This window comes from Dendrobates tinctorius, unplaced genomic scaffold, assembly GCF_039654945.1.
Source record: "Dendrobates tinctorius isolate UK_male_01 unplaced genomic scaffold, ASM3965494v1 ptg000087l, whole genome shotgun sequence".
NCBI classification, from domain to species: Eukaryota; Metazoa; Chordata; class Amphibia; order Anura; family Dendrobatidae; genus Dendrobates; species Dendrobates tinctorius.
In genome coordinates this window covers 4,295,787-4,312,201 of record NW_027361755.1, presented here as the reverse complement: position 1 = coordinate 4,312,201, position 16,415 = coordinate 4,295,787, and the positions used below count along the sequence as shown (strand labels likewise).

Below are 16,415 nucleotides of genomic sequence, written 5' to 3'. Positions count from 1 at the left end.
GGTGGTGACCCCTGCCTATGTCATCACGTTGCCCACAGTGTCCGTGGATCCTGATTGGCTGAAAAAGAGCGCAAAACAAACTTTTGAAACGCGACTTTGGCGCTTAAGTCGCCGACCTTGTGGCCAACCTCATCCTAGGGTCGGGTATCGTTTCATGAAACCCGACTTTGCTAAAAGTCAGCGACTTTTGAAATTTTTCGACCCGTTTCGCTCAACTCTAGTGGCAACTCAATACCTATTGCACAAGCGCAGGATTTCATTAAACATCAGCGCAATCCCAGGAACATAGTTTAAATTGTGTGGGTGACGACAACCCTGACTGAACACAATGAACCACACCCCTATGACTAAACGAGCAGATAAGATATAACTATATAAATTGCTTTTTGCTATGGATTACACCAGCTATTTTCATGAAAAAACATGTTAGTGATGCATGCTGCATCACAAACAATGCATTAGGGACACTTAGATGCTAAAAATGATATGACAGCTTCCCTTTAAAGGGAACCTGTCTGCAGTATTGTGTTCAATAAACTACAGACGCTGTCAGGTTGGTGCTGTTATACTGACTAAAATGATACCTTGGTTGATAAAATCCATCTTGTAGTTTGTTGTTTAATCTTTATTTTCAGTTTTGAGTTAATGAGATTTTCATGCTTGTGGGCGGGGCTTTGTGGGGCTCTGATTACACTGTGTTACCAAGGTTTTGTCCCTCAGAAAGTTTTGAGTTTTCCGGAGAGATTTTTTCATGCTCATTTCAGAAATTACTTCAGATTTTTCCTATCACGTAAGGTTTTTGAGAAATGATGCGAAACATTATAATATTGTTATAATTCTAAAAACTCATATATGAACTTTTTCTGAAACAGTATATTCTGAATTTTCCACTGAATTAACATAAATCGCTTATCTACACATATGCAAGCACTTATTATGCGAATTCCGCGCAGGCGCAGTGAATCATTTGGCTGACCGTGTACGGAGCATACCACATCTCCAGGGCAGGGGAGGAATCAAAAGACAATACTGACATACTTAGAGCATTGCTGAATGGATCACGAGCTTCAATGCCGTTTGCTGTCCCAATGATATGGAGAGAGCAGAGAGATCATGTAACAGATTGCTACTCCTGCCTTACAAATGTAACAGGATATTCAGCAAAGAACAAGAAATCAATAGAATTTCCTAATCTTCCTGCAGCCATAAGACCAGTGCCACACGATGAAAGTCTTCGTGTTCCAAAGCTGCCCAAAGTATGGACAATGGAGGACGACGAAGATGAACGAACAATGCCAGTGAAAAATTAAAACTTCTGCAGACCCAGACTTTGAGCCTTCTACATCTAATCCACATCTGTTCAGTCAAGCTGATTTGCGTGACTTGGTCAGAGATTTGAAATTGTCAATGAGGCAGGCAAAATTATTGGGATCAAGGCTTCAAAAACAGAATCTCTTATTACTAGGAACAAGAGTTTTTGGTTTTCGCAGTCGTCAAGAAGGCCTTAATCAATTTTTCAACTATGTCGACAGTTTAACCTTTTGCAAAGACATCTTGGGGTTGTTTGGCTTTCTTAGATGCGAACATGACCTGAAGGAATGGTGACTGTTCTTTGACTTGTCAGTTTTAAATCTGAAAGCTGTTTTACTACACAACAGAAATATCTATTATGAGAATCATGTGGGAATAGTGGATGAGGGCAGGTATATCTCGCCCAGATTCCTTTCCTATGTGGCCTAGTCTGGTCAGTATCGCACCTGCTCGCTAATGGATAATGGGAGGTGGATATAAAAGGATGCCAGGTGGTTGTGTGAGTGTCACAGCCTGGGAACACAGAGAGCCTGTCTGTGTGAGAGACACACGTGAGTGAAAGCAGTGCCCACTGCAACTGTGGTTTGGCTGGACGGGAGAAGCCCGCCAGTTGGTAGTTAGGTTGTACCTTGTTTAGTTAGTGCCGGACAGGCAAGGATTTGTTTTATGTTTTTTTTCCTTTATGCATTGCTTTCACCGTTAATAAACCTGACCCAGTGTCAGTTATACCCAGATCCCGGCTCTGCGCCTAAGTTTCATGCTGAACGCACGTGACCTTTGACCCCAGCAAAGGTGATCCCGGAGTGTTTTATCACATTGTGGTGGAGAATGCGGGCAGTCCCGGTGCAAGCATGAGCATGGAGGACGTGGTGAAAGCGCTGGTACAGTCCACCGCCGTCCAGCAAGAAGCTAATCGGGTGATGATGGCCCAGCTGAAGGAGTTGGTGGACATGGCAGCTACCGATCGTTCGCTTCTCGAGCAGGTGGCGCAGCGCCTGGCAAGCTTACCTGAGGTTAACCTGGAAGCAGAGTCGAGAGTGATTCACGTGAGTCGCTACTGGCAGAAGATGACGACCGAAGATGACGTAGAGGCATACCTGACCACGTTTGAACAGACGGCGGTGTGAGAAAAATGGCCGAAGGCACGACGGGCCGGCCTGATTTCCCCGTTTCTTTCCGGTGAGGCCCAAAAGGCTTATTATGACTTAGAGCCTGAAGCTGCGCAGGACTTTGACAAACCGAAAGCCGAGATCTTGGCCTGGCTGGGAGTGACGACCGCTGTCCGTGCACAGAGAGTGCATCAATGGACTTATCAGCCAGATAAACCACCGCGGTCACAGATGTTCGACTTGATCCACGTGACGAAGAAGTGGCTACAACCCGAGGTGCTGACAGCGCCAGAAATAATCCAGAGAGTCGTCATGGACGATAAGTACCTGAGAGCTCTACCACCAGCCCTGAGGAAGTGGGTAAGCCATGGAAATCCTACGACGGCAGATCAACTGGTGGATCTGGTAAAACGTTACTCCGTGGCGGAAGGACTCCGAGACGACGCTACCCCTCCTCGTTCTTCATCATCTCCACGTGGAACCGGTAAGACTGTTCCAGGGAGTAGGGGAGAAGGAAAAATCCCTAAGACAGTGGGGGAGGAAACCAGGACTGCCCGCAATGCGAGGCCGAGAGTAACGAACTATGGTCTAAGCAAGGGGCCCGTTAGGTGTTTCCGCTGCCAAGAGATGGGACATGTTGCTGCGAACTGTCCGGTCACTACTGAACCCATGCAGTGCGACGTCACGGACTCTAAAAACCGCATGTCTATGGTTGCACGGGTAGTGAGTGTGAATGCCTGTTAAAAGGATGTGGAAAAACACTTGTGTGATTTAACTGTTGATGGCAAAAATGTGGTGGCATTGTTAGACTCGGGAAGTGTGGTGACTCTGGTGAAGGCCAGTCTGGTGTCAGCCCAGACTGGACCATCAGACAAATTTTCTGTAACGTGTGTGCATGGAGACACCTGTTCGTACCTCACCACGGTCATATGCATTACTACTTCCTATGGGTCTGTGCAACATAAAGTGGGACTCGTCCCTGCATTATTGCATGATGTTATCCTGGGCCGGGATTTTCCCCACTTCTGGCAATTGTGGGAGAATCAGTTGATGCCCTCGGGTAATAGTGTACATGATTCTTCTCCCAGGGCGCGTGTGGGTCCCGAACCCCTGGAAGAGGTCTCCCCGGAAGACTCGGGGGGAAGAGTTTGCTGGAAAAGACCTGCAGTTCCCGGGTGATACGGAGGAGACCGGGGAAGAGGAGGAGGCCGACAGCCGTCCACCTCCCCGTTTGCCGGATTTGGAAGTTCAGAAAGATGACTTCCAAAGCGAGCAAATAAAGGATCCTACCCTTTCTCAGGCTAGGACAAATGTAAAAGTGATAAATGGGGTACCCGTAGAACCTGGCTCTAGGCTGGCATATCCTTAAATGGTCCTGGAGAATGATTTACTATATCAGATAGAGAAAAAGGGGGAAGACACGGTGCAACTATTAGTCGGGCCCAAATCCTACCGGCGGCAGGTGCTGGACCTGGCCCACGGACATGTGATGGGAGGTCACCTGGGTGTCCAGAAAACCACCGAAAGGATATTACACTGTTTTGTTTGGCCAGGCATGCATCACGATATTCGTGTATATTGTGAGTCTTGTCCTGACTGCCAAGCCTCGGCGCCTAAGCCCCGGTTCTGTAGCCCTTTTGTACCCCTACCTATTATTGAGGTCCCGTTTGAGAGGATTGGGATGGATTTAGTTGGGCCCCTTCCACGGTCTGCACGTGGACACCAACATATCCTGGTCATCTTGGATTATGCCACTCGTTACCCGGAGGCCATCCCTTTGCGTAACACGGCCACCAAGACAATTGCCAAGGAACTGGTGCATGTGTTTAGTCGGGTCGGTATACCAAAACAGATACTCACCGACCAGGGGACCCCCTTTATGTCCAGGGTAATGAAGGAGCTCTGCCGGTTGTTACAAATCGAACCGTTACGCACATCCGTGTATCACCCTCAAACAGACGGGTTGGTCGAACGGTTCAATAAAACTCTGAAGCAGATGCTGAGAAATGCGATAGACAAGGATGGGAAGAACTGGGACTATTTACTTCCGTATTTGCTTTTTGCCATCAGGGAAGTGCCCCAGTCTTCCACGGGGTTCTCGCCTTTCGAGTTATTGTACGCCCGACGTCATCGCGGACTGTTAGACTTCGCCAAAGAATCCTGGGAGGGTCAGGTCACTCCGTTTAAAACTGTGATAGATCACGTATCCCAAATGCAGGACCGTATTGCGGCTGTTATGCCTATCGTCAAAGAACACATGATGCAGGCTCAGGGAGCCCAAAAAAGAATCTATGATAGGAGCGCCAAGATCCGTACGGTTGCACCCGGAGATAGGGTGTTGATCCTGGTCCCCACGGTGGACAGTAAGTTCCTAGCAAAGTGGCAGGGCCCCTTTGAGATTAAGGAAAGAGTTGGTGAAGTAAGCTACAAAGTATACCAGGCAGGTAAACGGAAACCTGAACAGATTTATCATGTAAATCTGATAAAACCCTGGAAAGATCGGTCTGCCTTGTCAGCGAAGCTGGCTCATTCCGTCTGCTCGCATACCGTACCGGAGGTACGGGTTGCAGAGACTCTCTCGGAGCGGCAAAAGTCTGAGGTCAGGCAGTTTCTACTTCACAACCAAAAGTTTTTCTCAGAAAAACCTGGGCAGACTACACTAATGAAACATGACATCATAACGGAACCTGGTGTCACAGTTCATGTGAAACCCTACAGAATTCCGGAAGCGCGCCGTGAAGCCGTTTCCCGATAAGTAAAGGCAATGTTAGACTTAGGAGTCATTGAGGAGTCGCACAGCGCTTGGTCCAGCCCGATTGTGTTAATTCCTAAACCGGACGGCACAACCCGGTTCTGCAATGACTTCAGGAAACTGAATGCGGTCTCAAAATTTGATGCCTACCCTATGCCCCGGGTCGACAAGTTAATAGATCGGTTAGGAAAAGCCCGGTATATTACAACCCTAGACCTAACAAAGGGGTATTGGCAGATCCCTCTGGCGGAGGCTGCCAGAGAAAAGATGGCATTTGCTACACCGGAAGGTCTATTTCAGTATGTGTATATGCCGTTTGGACTGCACGGAGCACCGGCGACCTTCCAGAGACTGATGGATCGAGTCCTGAGGCCACATAGGCAGTATGCTTCGGCCTATTTGGATGACATTGTCATTTACAGCTTGGACTGGGAGACTCATCTCCAGAAAGTACAAGCTGTGATTGACGACCTGTGGGAGGCAGGTCTAACCGCGAACCCCGAGAAATGTCACATCGGGCTAGAAGAAGCCAGGTATTTGGGGTATGTAATTGGGAGGGATGTTGTTAAACCCCAGGTTGATAAGATTCAGGCGGTTCAGGACTGGCCACAACCTGTCAACAAGAAGCAGGTGCAAGCCTTCCTGGGGATCGCCGGCTATTATCGCCGGTTCATACCCAATTTTGCAGCCATCGCTTCCCCCCTGACGGATCTTACCAAAGGGAAAGACTCCGTCATGATTAAATGGAATTTAGCGGCTGAAGAAGCCTTCCATAGCCTAAAACGGGCACTTTGCTCTCAACCCGTACTGGTGACTCCGGACTTCCGCAGCGAGTTTGTGGTACAAACGGATGCCTCTGATACCGGTATCGGGGCCGTATTGTCACAAGTGAGGGACGGAGTAGAACACCCAGTCCTCTATCTCAGCAGGAAGCTGAATAAACATGAGCAAAAGTATGCGGTAGTAGAAAAAGAGTGCCTAGCCATTAAGTGGGCTCTAGAGGCCCTCAAATGTTACCTGGTGGGCAGAAAGTTCAGACTGATCACTGACCATGCCCCTCTCAAGTGGATGCACTTGCACAAGGAACGGAATAGCCGGGTGACCCGGTGGTTCCTTGCCCTGCAGGCCTACACTTTTACGGTGGAGCACCGCCCAGGGGTACAGATGGGGAATGCAGATGCCCTGTCCCGAGTGCATTGTTTGGCAGGTGTCATTGCTCGACCAGAGTGGTCTGAGCAGAGGGGGGATATGTGAGAATCATGTGGGAATAGTGGATGAGGGCAGGTATGTCTCGCCCAGATACCTTTCCTATGTGGCCTAGTCTGGTCAGTATCTCACCTGGTGACTAATGAATAATGGGAGGCGGATATAAAAGGTTGCCAGGTGGTTGTGTGAGTGTCACAGCCTGGGAACACAGAGAGCCTGTCTGTGTGAGAGACACACGTGAGTGAAAGCAGTGCCCACTGCAAATGTGGTTTGGCTGGACGGGAGAAGCCCGCCAGTTGGTAGTTAGGTTGTACCTTGTTTAGCTAGTGCCGGACAGGCAAGGATTTGTTTTATGTTTTATTTCATTTATGCATTGCTTTCACCGTTAATAAACCTGACAAAGTGTCAGTTATACCCAGATCCCGGCTCTGCGCCTGAGTTTCATGCTGAACGCACGTGACCTTTGACCCCAGCAAAGGCGATCCCGGAGTGTTTTATCACACTATCCTATTACCTATTGGACCTAATGGCCTAATACATATTGGACATGCCGTACACATGAAAGAATATGGAGTTACTGTTGACCCACGTTAATTATCAAAATTATAACTGGAATATATGTGGTGAGCTAAGAGTTGTTGCACTTCTTGGACTGCAGCTTGGATATACCCTGTGGTCGGCGCTCATAGCAAGCCTGTAATTCTGCTGCATAGAGGTGATCGCTCTATGGCAGCTTCTAGCCTCCTATGGAGACTATTGAAGCACGCCAAAAGTGATAAAAAAGTGTTTAGAAATATAAAAAAATAAAAAAAACATAAGTTCAAATCACCCCCCTTTTGCACCAATCAAAATAAAGCAATAAAAAAAGAAGGAATCTGTAGTCGTCTTAAACGCGTAGGAATTTGTTTATTCCAGCGCTCCTTAGCCGATCACGTGACCTATCACGTGATTGTGACGTCATGCAAGTGTTATGAGTGGTGGAACGCACTAAATAAAATTAAAATAAAGTGCGTTCACCGCTCGGGGTCCACCGTGCGGTAGATGACAAAACCGCTGCTGAAAAAGGCAGCGCACTCAGGCGGTGATGTGCACAGGACTTTAGCTGCAGTCAGTGCACCAAAGCAGACTCTGTTATATGCACAGAGCTGCTAACAAAACATAAATACCGCTGAGTCTGTATACGGTCACAGACTTCAGTAATGTGGACACGGTATTAAAGGTCACAGGAATAGCCTTCAACACCAGGACTATCCCCTCTAGACCTACCGTAAAACTTAAGGTACGAGGTGTCGCAACTGCGAACACCCGGGAGGCTGCAACCGCAGCGCGGCGTGAACAGAGTCGCAGGCAAGGCGCTGCAAGGACGCTGGCGCAATGCAGGACGCTTAGTTGCTGCAAAAGGTATGGCTGGAGCGCGCTGGCGCTAGCGCTGCTGCTGGCAGCTGCCCAATCACTCACACAATCGTAATATCAGAGGGAAGGGGTTTCATAATAAGTCATCCACCAGTCCAAGCATCCATCACCATACACACAGCAGCAGTATGAAAAATACTAGCGCATGGCGGAACGGCCATGCACACTTTTTATAGTGTACGGGACCTGCTGGAAATCTCCAGAGCCCTGAGCATAACCAATGGAATCAGGAGCAGGACCTGAGCACCTGACTCCTGAAGTCCAATGGGAGCTCATCCCATGAGCATGCTCAGAAGAAGGGATGAAGGACTTGGCCTCTGGAGACAAATGTGAGGATCTGTGTTGCTGCATAGGTATTGTAGACACCAGATTCCTAACAGCAAGGTCCTGTTCCTTGCCGGCTTTCAGCTCCTACACAGCGCTTCTGTCGCTGTGCAGCGGTGTGATTTTGCTAACAAGGTGGGTGATTGTCACCGGCCGGGGTATCGTCCTTTACCTGCCATCACATTAGGGGCACTTCATCATTTAACCCTCGATACTGATTTTGGATATATTTTTTACTTGGATTACAACGGGACATTTCTTCAGCACAAGGACCTTTGGCTTCCAGTGGAAGCAGCTACTGCCTTGCATTGGGGCTACAGTGCACCATCTGAACATGGCCTTTAGGACAAATTTTTTAGCGCAAATATATATTTATAATTAAAAAATCAAACCTACACATATTTGGTATCGCCGTATTCAGAATCGCCCGATCTATCAATAAAAAAAAAAAAAAATTAACCTGATCGCTAAATGGTGTAGTGATTAAAAAAAAATCAAATCGCTAGAATTACTTTTTTTGGTCAACGTCACATTGCAATAACGGGCAATCAAAGGAACTTATCTGCACAAAAGTGGTATCATTAAAAACATCAGCTCGGCATGAAAAAAATAAACCCACACCCAACTCTAGATCACGAAAAATGGAGACCCTTTGAGTCTTGGAAAATTGCGCAATTTTTTAATCACACTTTGGAATTTTTTTCACCACATTTTTCAACCTACACATGTTTGGTGTCTATGAACTTGTAATGACCTGGAGAATCATAATAGCATGTCAGTTTTAGCATTTGGTGAACCTAGCAAAAAAGCCAAACAAAAAACTAGTGTGGGATTGCACTTTTTTTGCAATTTCACTGCACTTGGAATTTTTTTCCTGTTTTCGCATACACGACATGGTAAAACCAATGGTGTTGCTCAAAAGTACAACGCATCCCACAATAAATAAGCCCTCACATGGCCATATTGACGGAAAATAAAAAAGTTATGGCTCTCGAAAGAAAGGGAGCGAAAAACGAAAATGAAAACTCGGAAAAAGCTCCGGTCATGAAGGGGTTAAAAAGCTTATGTGATACAGACTTTTAGAGCAGATATTCGTGTTCAGCATATCAAAATCTATAAGATACAATGAAATTTTCTCAGGGGACAAGAACTACCCTGAAGTTTTGTTGGGCAGTGTTACACATTCATCTGTATAGCTTATGACTGGTCACTGATTCTTAAATAACCTGCCTCTTATTTTACATGCTGCATAGAATATTGTGTGTCAAAAAAATATTAACATTCATCACATAAGCATCGGTGCATGCGCTGTAGCATAAAATGGTTAATATGCATATATTCATCTATTAGTCATGTAGTAACAAATAATCTTCAGAAAGATGGCGCCGGTGGCCTTGCCTGCAGTAGCGTCTCACATTTCAATATATGCTACTGCGCAGGCGCTATTTTGTTAGAGGAAAAAAATTGGTTCCATCAAAATGTCGCCTACGCAATAACATCTATCTTTGATAGATCCTATGGCGCCAGCACCATTTTGATGGAGCCAAATTTGTTTGTTCTTCTCTATCGTCGCCTGCACAGTAGCTTGTTTCAAACGCGATAGATGTTACTGTGCAGCGCTATTTTGATTAAGATATTTTTTTTCTCCCCACAATTCTATATGACTAAATCATAAATGAAAATATGCATATTATCCATTGCATCATGCTATACTGCCGATGCCTGCGTGATGAATGTTATTTTTTTTCTTCCTACACAACATTCTATGCAGTATGTAAAATAGGGGTCAGGCCATTGAAGGAATGTCATAAGCTATACAGATGAATATGTAAGCAGAGCACCACATATAGCCCAGCCCACAGACCAACCAAGCACGGGAGTCTCATTAACTGAAAACTACAAATACAGATTAAACAATAACCACAAGACAGATTTCAGCAACCTAGGTGTCATTTTAATCAGTATAATGGTGCCGACCTAACACTGTCTGTAGGTTACTGAGCACAATACTTAAGGGCGGGCAGCTGTTTCTTCAAAATCCCGACTGCCGTGAGTCCTCTGACAGGAATGCCGGGCTTAAAAGGCTCTAATGCTTCACACCGAAATTTGTCCGCCAATCAGGCTCCTGTCTCTCATTTCTGCCTGGTAACTGAATACTAAGAAACCAATCTATAGAAGGTAAGTTCCAACTAGACATGAAATAAGAAAGGGGGAGAAAAGGAATAGAAGTCCACTACTAAGAGAACTAATGAGACATACCAAGACTCAAATCTAAATAGACTAAGCTTTTAGTAAAGAAGGGGAGTTGGTGTCACAATCCCATTAAGCCCCCACACTATTTGCTCTAAGGGGGGGCTTGGACATTCCCTTACTAAATAAACCATTGTAAAATATAGCATTATGTTTGTGCCCCTTAACATGAGAGACGTGAGACTGGAAAGATTGGCTAACCTTTTTTAATTTTTGTGCAATGTGATATTGTAAGATAAATAGTTTGAATGAAAGTAAAAAGGCTTTGTCATACCACCAAGCAGACTTCTCTATTTGTACAGATTTCTTGCGTTCTGTAGGTAATCCGAGTTTTCCTAATTCTTCTGGATTAGACCATTTTTGTCCCCAGAGTAATATGACATCCTCAAGTGTGCATGGTTGCATGAGCACTAATTAGGTACTTTGTATGCTTCTCCGGTCTGTTTGTGGCGTTTAATGTTCTAACATCTCTCTGGTTGGTTGGATCCATATGTCATTCAAACTGGAAACTGTATCTTGGCAGTGGCATGAGAATCATTCAGCTATGGCACACAATGACAGAATAATAAAAACTGTGTGTCTGTTCATTGGACCATTGAGCTTTACAAGCATTATTCCTAGATGGGTTTAAATACAATTGTGCTATGACTTGGTTATCACTTTTTTTATTTTGAATGATAGTTTTTTGTATTTGATTGTTTTTTTTGTGCGTGTGCCCTGCCTGTGGAATTCAGTTATATTGTATACCCCTTAGGGACCGAGCCAATTTAAACCTTAATGACAAGCCCAATTTTTTTTTAAATTTGACCAGAGTCTTTATATGAGATAATTACTCTGGAACTCTTCAATGGATCCTAGTTTTTTTGTGACATATTGTACTTCATGAGTATATTTAGTGAGTGGTAAAATTAGTTCAATATGACTTGCTTTAATTTGTGAAAATATTTTGAAATATGTTGAAAATTTGGAAAGTGTTACAATTTGAAAACGTTTACATTTTTTATGCCTTTAAACCTGAGTTACCGGTATGCCACACAAAACGATTAATAACATTTCCCACTTGTCAACTTTACATCTGCATCACTTTTTATACATACATATTTTTTGTAAGCAAGCTAGAAGGGTTAAAATTTGATCAGCAATTTTTAATTTTTCCAGCAAAATTTACAAAACCATTTTTTAAAGGGATTACAACACAATTGAAGTGACTTTGGGGGGCCTATATGACATAAAATAAAGCTAAAGCAATGTGGAAGGAAAAGGAAAAAAAATAACATTTTACTTGTCTTTCACAAAAAGTTTATTTTTGACCCAAATTTTTCATTTTCATAAGGGTAAGAGGAGAAAATGAACCTGAAAACTTGTGCAATTTCTCCTTAGTACACGGATATCCCATATGGGAGGAGGCGCAAACTACTCTTTGGGTGCATGGCAGGGCTCAGGAGGGAGCACCGTGTGAATTTTTGAACGGAAAAAAGGCTGTAATCGAGAGTGGATGCCATGTCACATTTGGAGAGCCCATGATGTGCATAAACAGTGGAAACCCGCCACAAGTGACCCCATTTTGGAAACCACACCCTTCAAGGATTTTATTCAGGGGTATAGTGAGTGTTTTGAACCCACAAAAAAAATTTCAGTTTTTTCACAAAAAAAAGTTTTTAGTCCTAAATTTGTAATTTTCACAATTGGTGAAAACAGTCCCCATAATTTTGTGTGCAATTTGTCTTAAACGTGATGCTACCCCATATGTGGTCAAAAACTCCTGTGGACACATGACAGGGCTGTGAAAGTGGTGTTTGTCTGGAATAGAATGCTATGTCACATTTGGAAAGCACCTGACATGTGAAAACAGTGGGAAACCCCCACAAGAGACACCATTTTGGAAACTAGACCCTTCAAGGAATTCATCTAGGGGTGTATTGAGCATTTTCAACTTGCAGGTGATTCAGGAAACTTTTGATAACATGTAAATGTGAGAACTAAAAATTTATTTTTTGTGATGCTTCAGGGGTTCGGCAGCGTCCGAGAGTGGACCCTCTGGGTCGCGGAACTGAGGCCCCCGGGGCGAGCGCACCAGGTGGAACCGACCCCTATACAGGGACCGTTAGGGGCAGGCGTGCGGGGGGTCAGACACCGCGACAGCTGGAACCAAGAGGGGCGGCTCGAAGGACCGGAGTGACCACAGGCAGGACAGAGAGGCTGCACCGGAACCAAGGTACGGGGCTCCGTGCGAAGACAACAGGCAGACAGCAGGCAAGGGAACTGGACAGGGAGCAGGACAGACACTGGAGGACGGAACTGGAATGGAGACCAGGGGGAACACAGACTGCGGAACAATGACCAGGCAGGACAGAAGACAGGCAAGGAGACAGGGGAACAAGCAGTGGCAGAGACAGTAAGGCTGGAACACGGGGAACCACAAGACAGAGAGAGAACCTGTAGACTAACTATAGGCGGCCAATTAGTGCAGGAAGACATACAATAACCAGGCGTCTTCCCCTTATGGTAGACGCCTGATATATCCCCTGCTGGCAGGGGATTGGCTGACCGATAACCGGCAGCCGCCCACCGCAGGGTTAAACAAAGTGATGTGCGCGCGCCCGCGACCTAGTGCGCATGTGCGGGCTAGCAGCAGCCCGGGAGACAGGGGGAGGAAGCGCGCATGAGCAGGGGGCAGGAGGAAGCGTGCGACAGGCCGGGTAAGAGACTGCTGCGGTGGGGCCCGGTGGCGGTGGAATGGCGGCGGACACGGCCGCTGGCGTTACATTTTTTCTTTACTAAAATACTGTTATAGTACCAAATTTATAATTTACACTAGATTTAATGGGAGAAATTGGACCTCACAATTTGTTATGCAATTTCTCTCGAATGTGGCAGTACCCCATATGTGGTTGTACACTACTTTTTGAGCACACGGCTGCTATTGGAAGAGAAGGAGCTCTACTTGGCTTTTAGAATGCCGATTGTGTTTAAATAGATTGTGGGCTCCATTAGCTGATCCACTGAGGTGCCAGAACAGCAGAACCCCCCCCCCCACACACACACAGGTGATGCCATATTGGAAACTTCACTGGCTAAGGAATTCATCTAGGTGTGTAGTGAGTATTTTGCACTGATAGGTTCCTCACAGAATTTTATAACGAGATGTGGAAACATTTTAGGGATAAAAATGTAATTTTTGTATTTGATGCCAATTTGTGAGGTACACAGGAGTTATTAGGTGAAAATGGACCCCATAATTTAATAGATTACTTCTCCCGAACATAGTGATGTCCCACCTGTCTTCAGAAATTACTTTTTGGCCACACGTCGGTGCTGAGAAGGAAGGAGAGCTATGTGGCTTTTGAAGCACAGATTTTGGTATGGCTATATTTGCGAAGTGGGTGCCAGAACAGCAGAAAACCCCCTGAAGTGACCTCATTGTAGAAATTGCACCTTTCAATGAATTAGTCTACGGCTGCAGTGACTATTTTTTTAACATCCACTCCAGGCTTTTTTTCTGGAGAATTGCAAATATTCCCGTTCAGTGCCCATACATTGTTCCCATATATACTGTAGCTTCACCATACATTGTGCCCAGCTTAAGTTTCCGGTCGTCACACAACAAACATGTGGCCACTTACTGTGGTTTAGGTACTGTGGTGCTCAGAAGGAGGAGGCATTTGGATTTGGGAACATATTTCAGCAACATTTTTCACTTGCTCTCAAAGAAGTAGAAGAGTTCTATCATTCATCGAAACTGACTGTGCACAAGGCATTTCCTTTACACCCTGACATTGTTAGAGATGTTGCCCATGTGGTTACTGCTTTGTCACCAACCCAAGTTAGTGTAGAGAGGTTGTTCTCTAGCCTTAAAATAATTAGGTCACATCTGAGGTAATCTATGAAGGAGGATCTGATGGAGGTGATATTTCTCAGAGCAAATTTAAAGACTGGACTGCACAAATGTTATTGAGTACATCTTTGTTGAAAAATCTTTTTCCACTTACTGCATAGTGTATAATATTTTTTTTGTTATAAAGTTGTATTTCAATAAATATATTTTATGTTCTATCTAAATGGCTTGATCATTGTATCATAATTATTAAAAGCCTGATGTTACCACTTTACTACAGTAAATTTTTCAACTTAAACATGAGCCATGTATGAGGGAGTCAGAGTCGTGGCGTTGGAGTCACTGTCATGGAAATTGAAGAGTCGGAAGTTTGGTTTACCAGCTCCAGTGCTACACTAAGCACTTATGTCTGAGTTTCCATGTAAATCCCGCAAAAATGAGATTCAGGTGAAATCACCAGCCATGAGGCAGGTGGAGACACTTTGGAGTCCGTTTGATGTCTGCTCTGGTGGCATCCATCTTTTTAGGTGTACAGAGAGCTGTCTAAAAACACCTAAAATTATGGGACTCGGCCAGAACAGAAACCAGTGTAAAGTGACTCGATATGAATGGTTCTATCAGGAGTTTTGTCTTAATCTCAGTTTTGGGGAATTTATATGGAAGCCCCGACATAAGCACTCAGCGGAGAGTGCAGAAAAAATGTGAGCCAATAATTGTTTTGATTTTTGAGAGGTAGAATGAACTGGACAGCAGTACAATATTAGTTCTTATTTTTACTTTTGCGCCAATCACAGAGCAGTGTAAGTGATTAGGTGGATTTATTCTTCAGGTTGGTGCAACTACAGCGATAACAAATTTATAGCTTTTTTTTTCTTTCAGGTTTTGCTGCTATCATACCATAACACTTTCCACAAGTCACCTTTTACAGCTTCATCATTTTTTATACAGAATTTTTTTGTAAAGAAGTTAGAAGTTTTAAAAGTTGACCAGTAACTTCCATTTTTCTAACAAAATTTACAAAACCATTTTTTTTAGGGACCACATCACATTTGAAGTGCCTTTGAGGTTCCTACATGACAGAAAATGCCCAAAAGTGATACAAATTCTTAAAAACTGCACCCCTCAAGGTGCTCAAAACAACAATCAAGAAGTTTATTAACCCTTCAGGTGCTTCACAGGAAGTTTTGGAATGTGGATGGAATAAATGAACATTTACATTTTTGGCATAAAATTTTACTTTAGACTAACTTTTGTTATTCTTGCAAGTGTAACGGGAAGAAATGGTCAACAATTGTGCAATTTCTCTTGAGTACGGTGATACCCCATATGTGGGAGAAAACTACTGTTTGAGCTCACAGCAGGGAAGGGAAGGAGCTCCATTTGACTTTTTTAATTTAAAATTTGCTGAAATAATTAGCGGATGCCATGTTGTGTTTGGAGGACCCCTGATGTGCCTAAACAGTGGAAATCCCCCACAAGTGACACTGTTTTGGAAACCAGACCTCACAGGGAACTTGTATAGATGTGAGGTGAGCAGTTTGAACCCCTAGGTGCTTCACAGAAGTTTATAACATAGATCTGTGAAATTCAAAAAAATCACATTTTCTCCAGAAAAATGTTATTTTGGCCCCAAATTTTGCTTTTTCACAAGGGGAACAGGAGAAATTGCAAAATATAATTTGTTGTGCAATTTCTCCTGAGTGTCCTCATACTCCATATGTGGTGGTGCTTAGAAAAGAAGTTGACGTTTGGGAATGCCAACTCTTGTGATTAGGTAACCGAGGAGGGATAGCAGGGGAATAGGCGAGGCAACCAGGTAACGAGAGAGGTTGGTAACTTAGCGGATTGCAGACCCCTAAACTGACAACACAACTAGAATTAGCCATGGGACGTACCTTCGATGCCCTAGACACCTCGGCACAGCCAAAGAATTATCAGCCTAAGGAGAGAAAGGGGAAAGCTAAACTGCCCCGGAGTAGAACCCCAAATGAAGCGATTACCCCCGAACATATATTACCGGTGAGACAAGATAAGGCACAAATCACAGACCGAAAATAGAGTAAGCAAATGATGGGGCCCAAACTGTCTAGATAGGACAGGAAAGGGTACGGTCTGCAATCATGCAAAAAACCCTAAGAAAAATTCCAACACGTCTGATGTGCAAAAATACTGTGGCCACACGACCTCTCCTCCACTAAATCAGAACTCTGGTGTG

The 16,415-nt window shown here is 44.6% G+C and overlaps 1 protein-coding gene across 9 annotated transcripts in view; it reads left to right on the top strand.

The window, feature by feature from the left end:
* Positions 1-16,415, top strand: part of ARID1B (AT-rich interaction domain 1B) — a 2,758,190-nt gene that overhangs the window by 234,726 nt on the left and 2,507,049 nt on the right. The window lies entirely within an intron of this gene.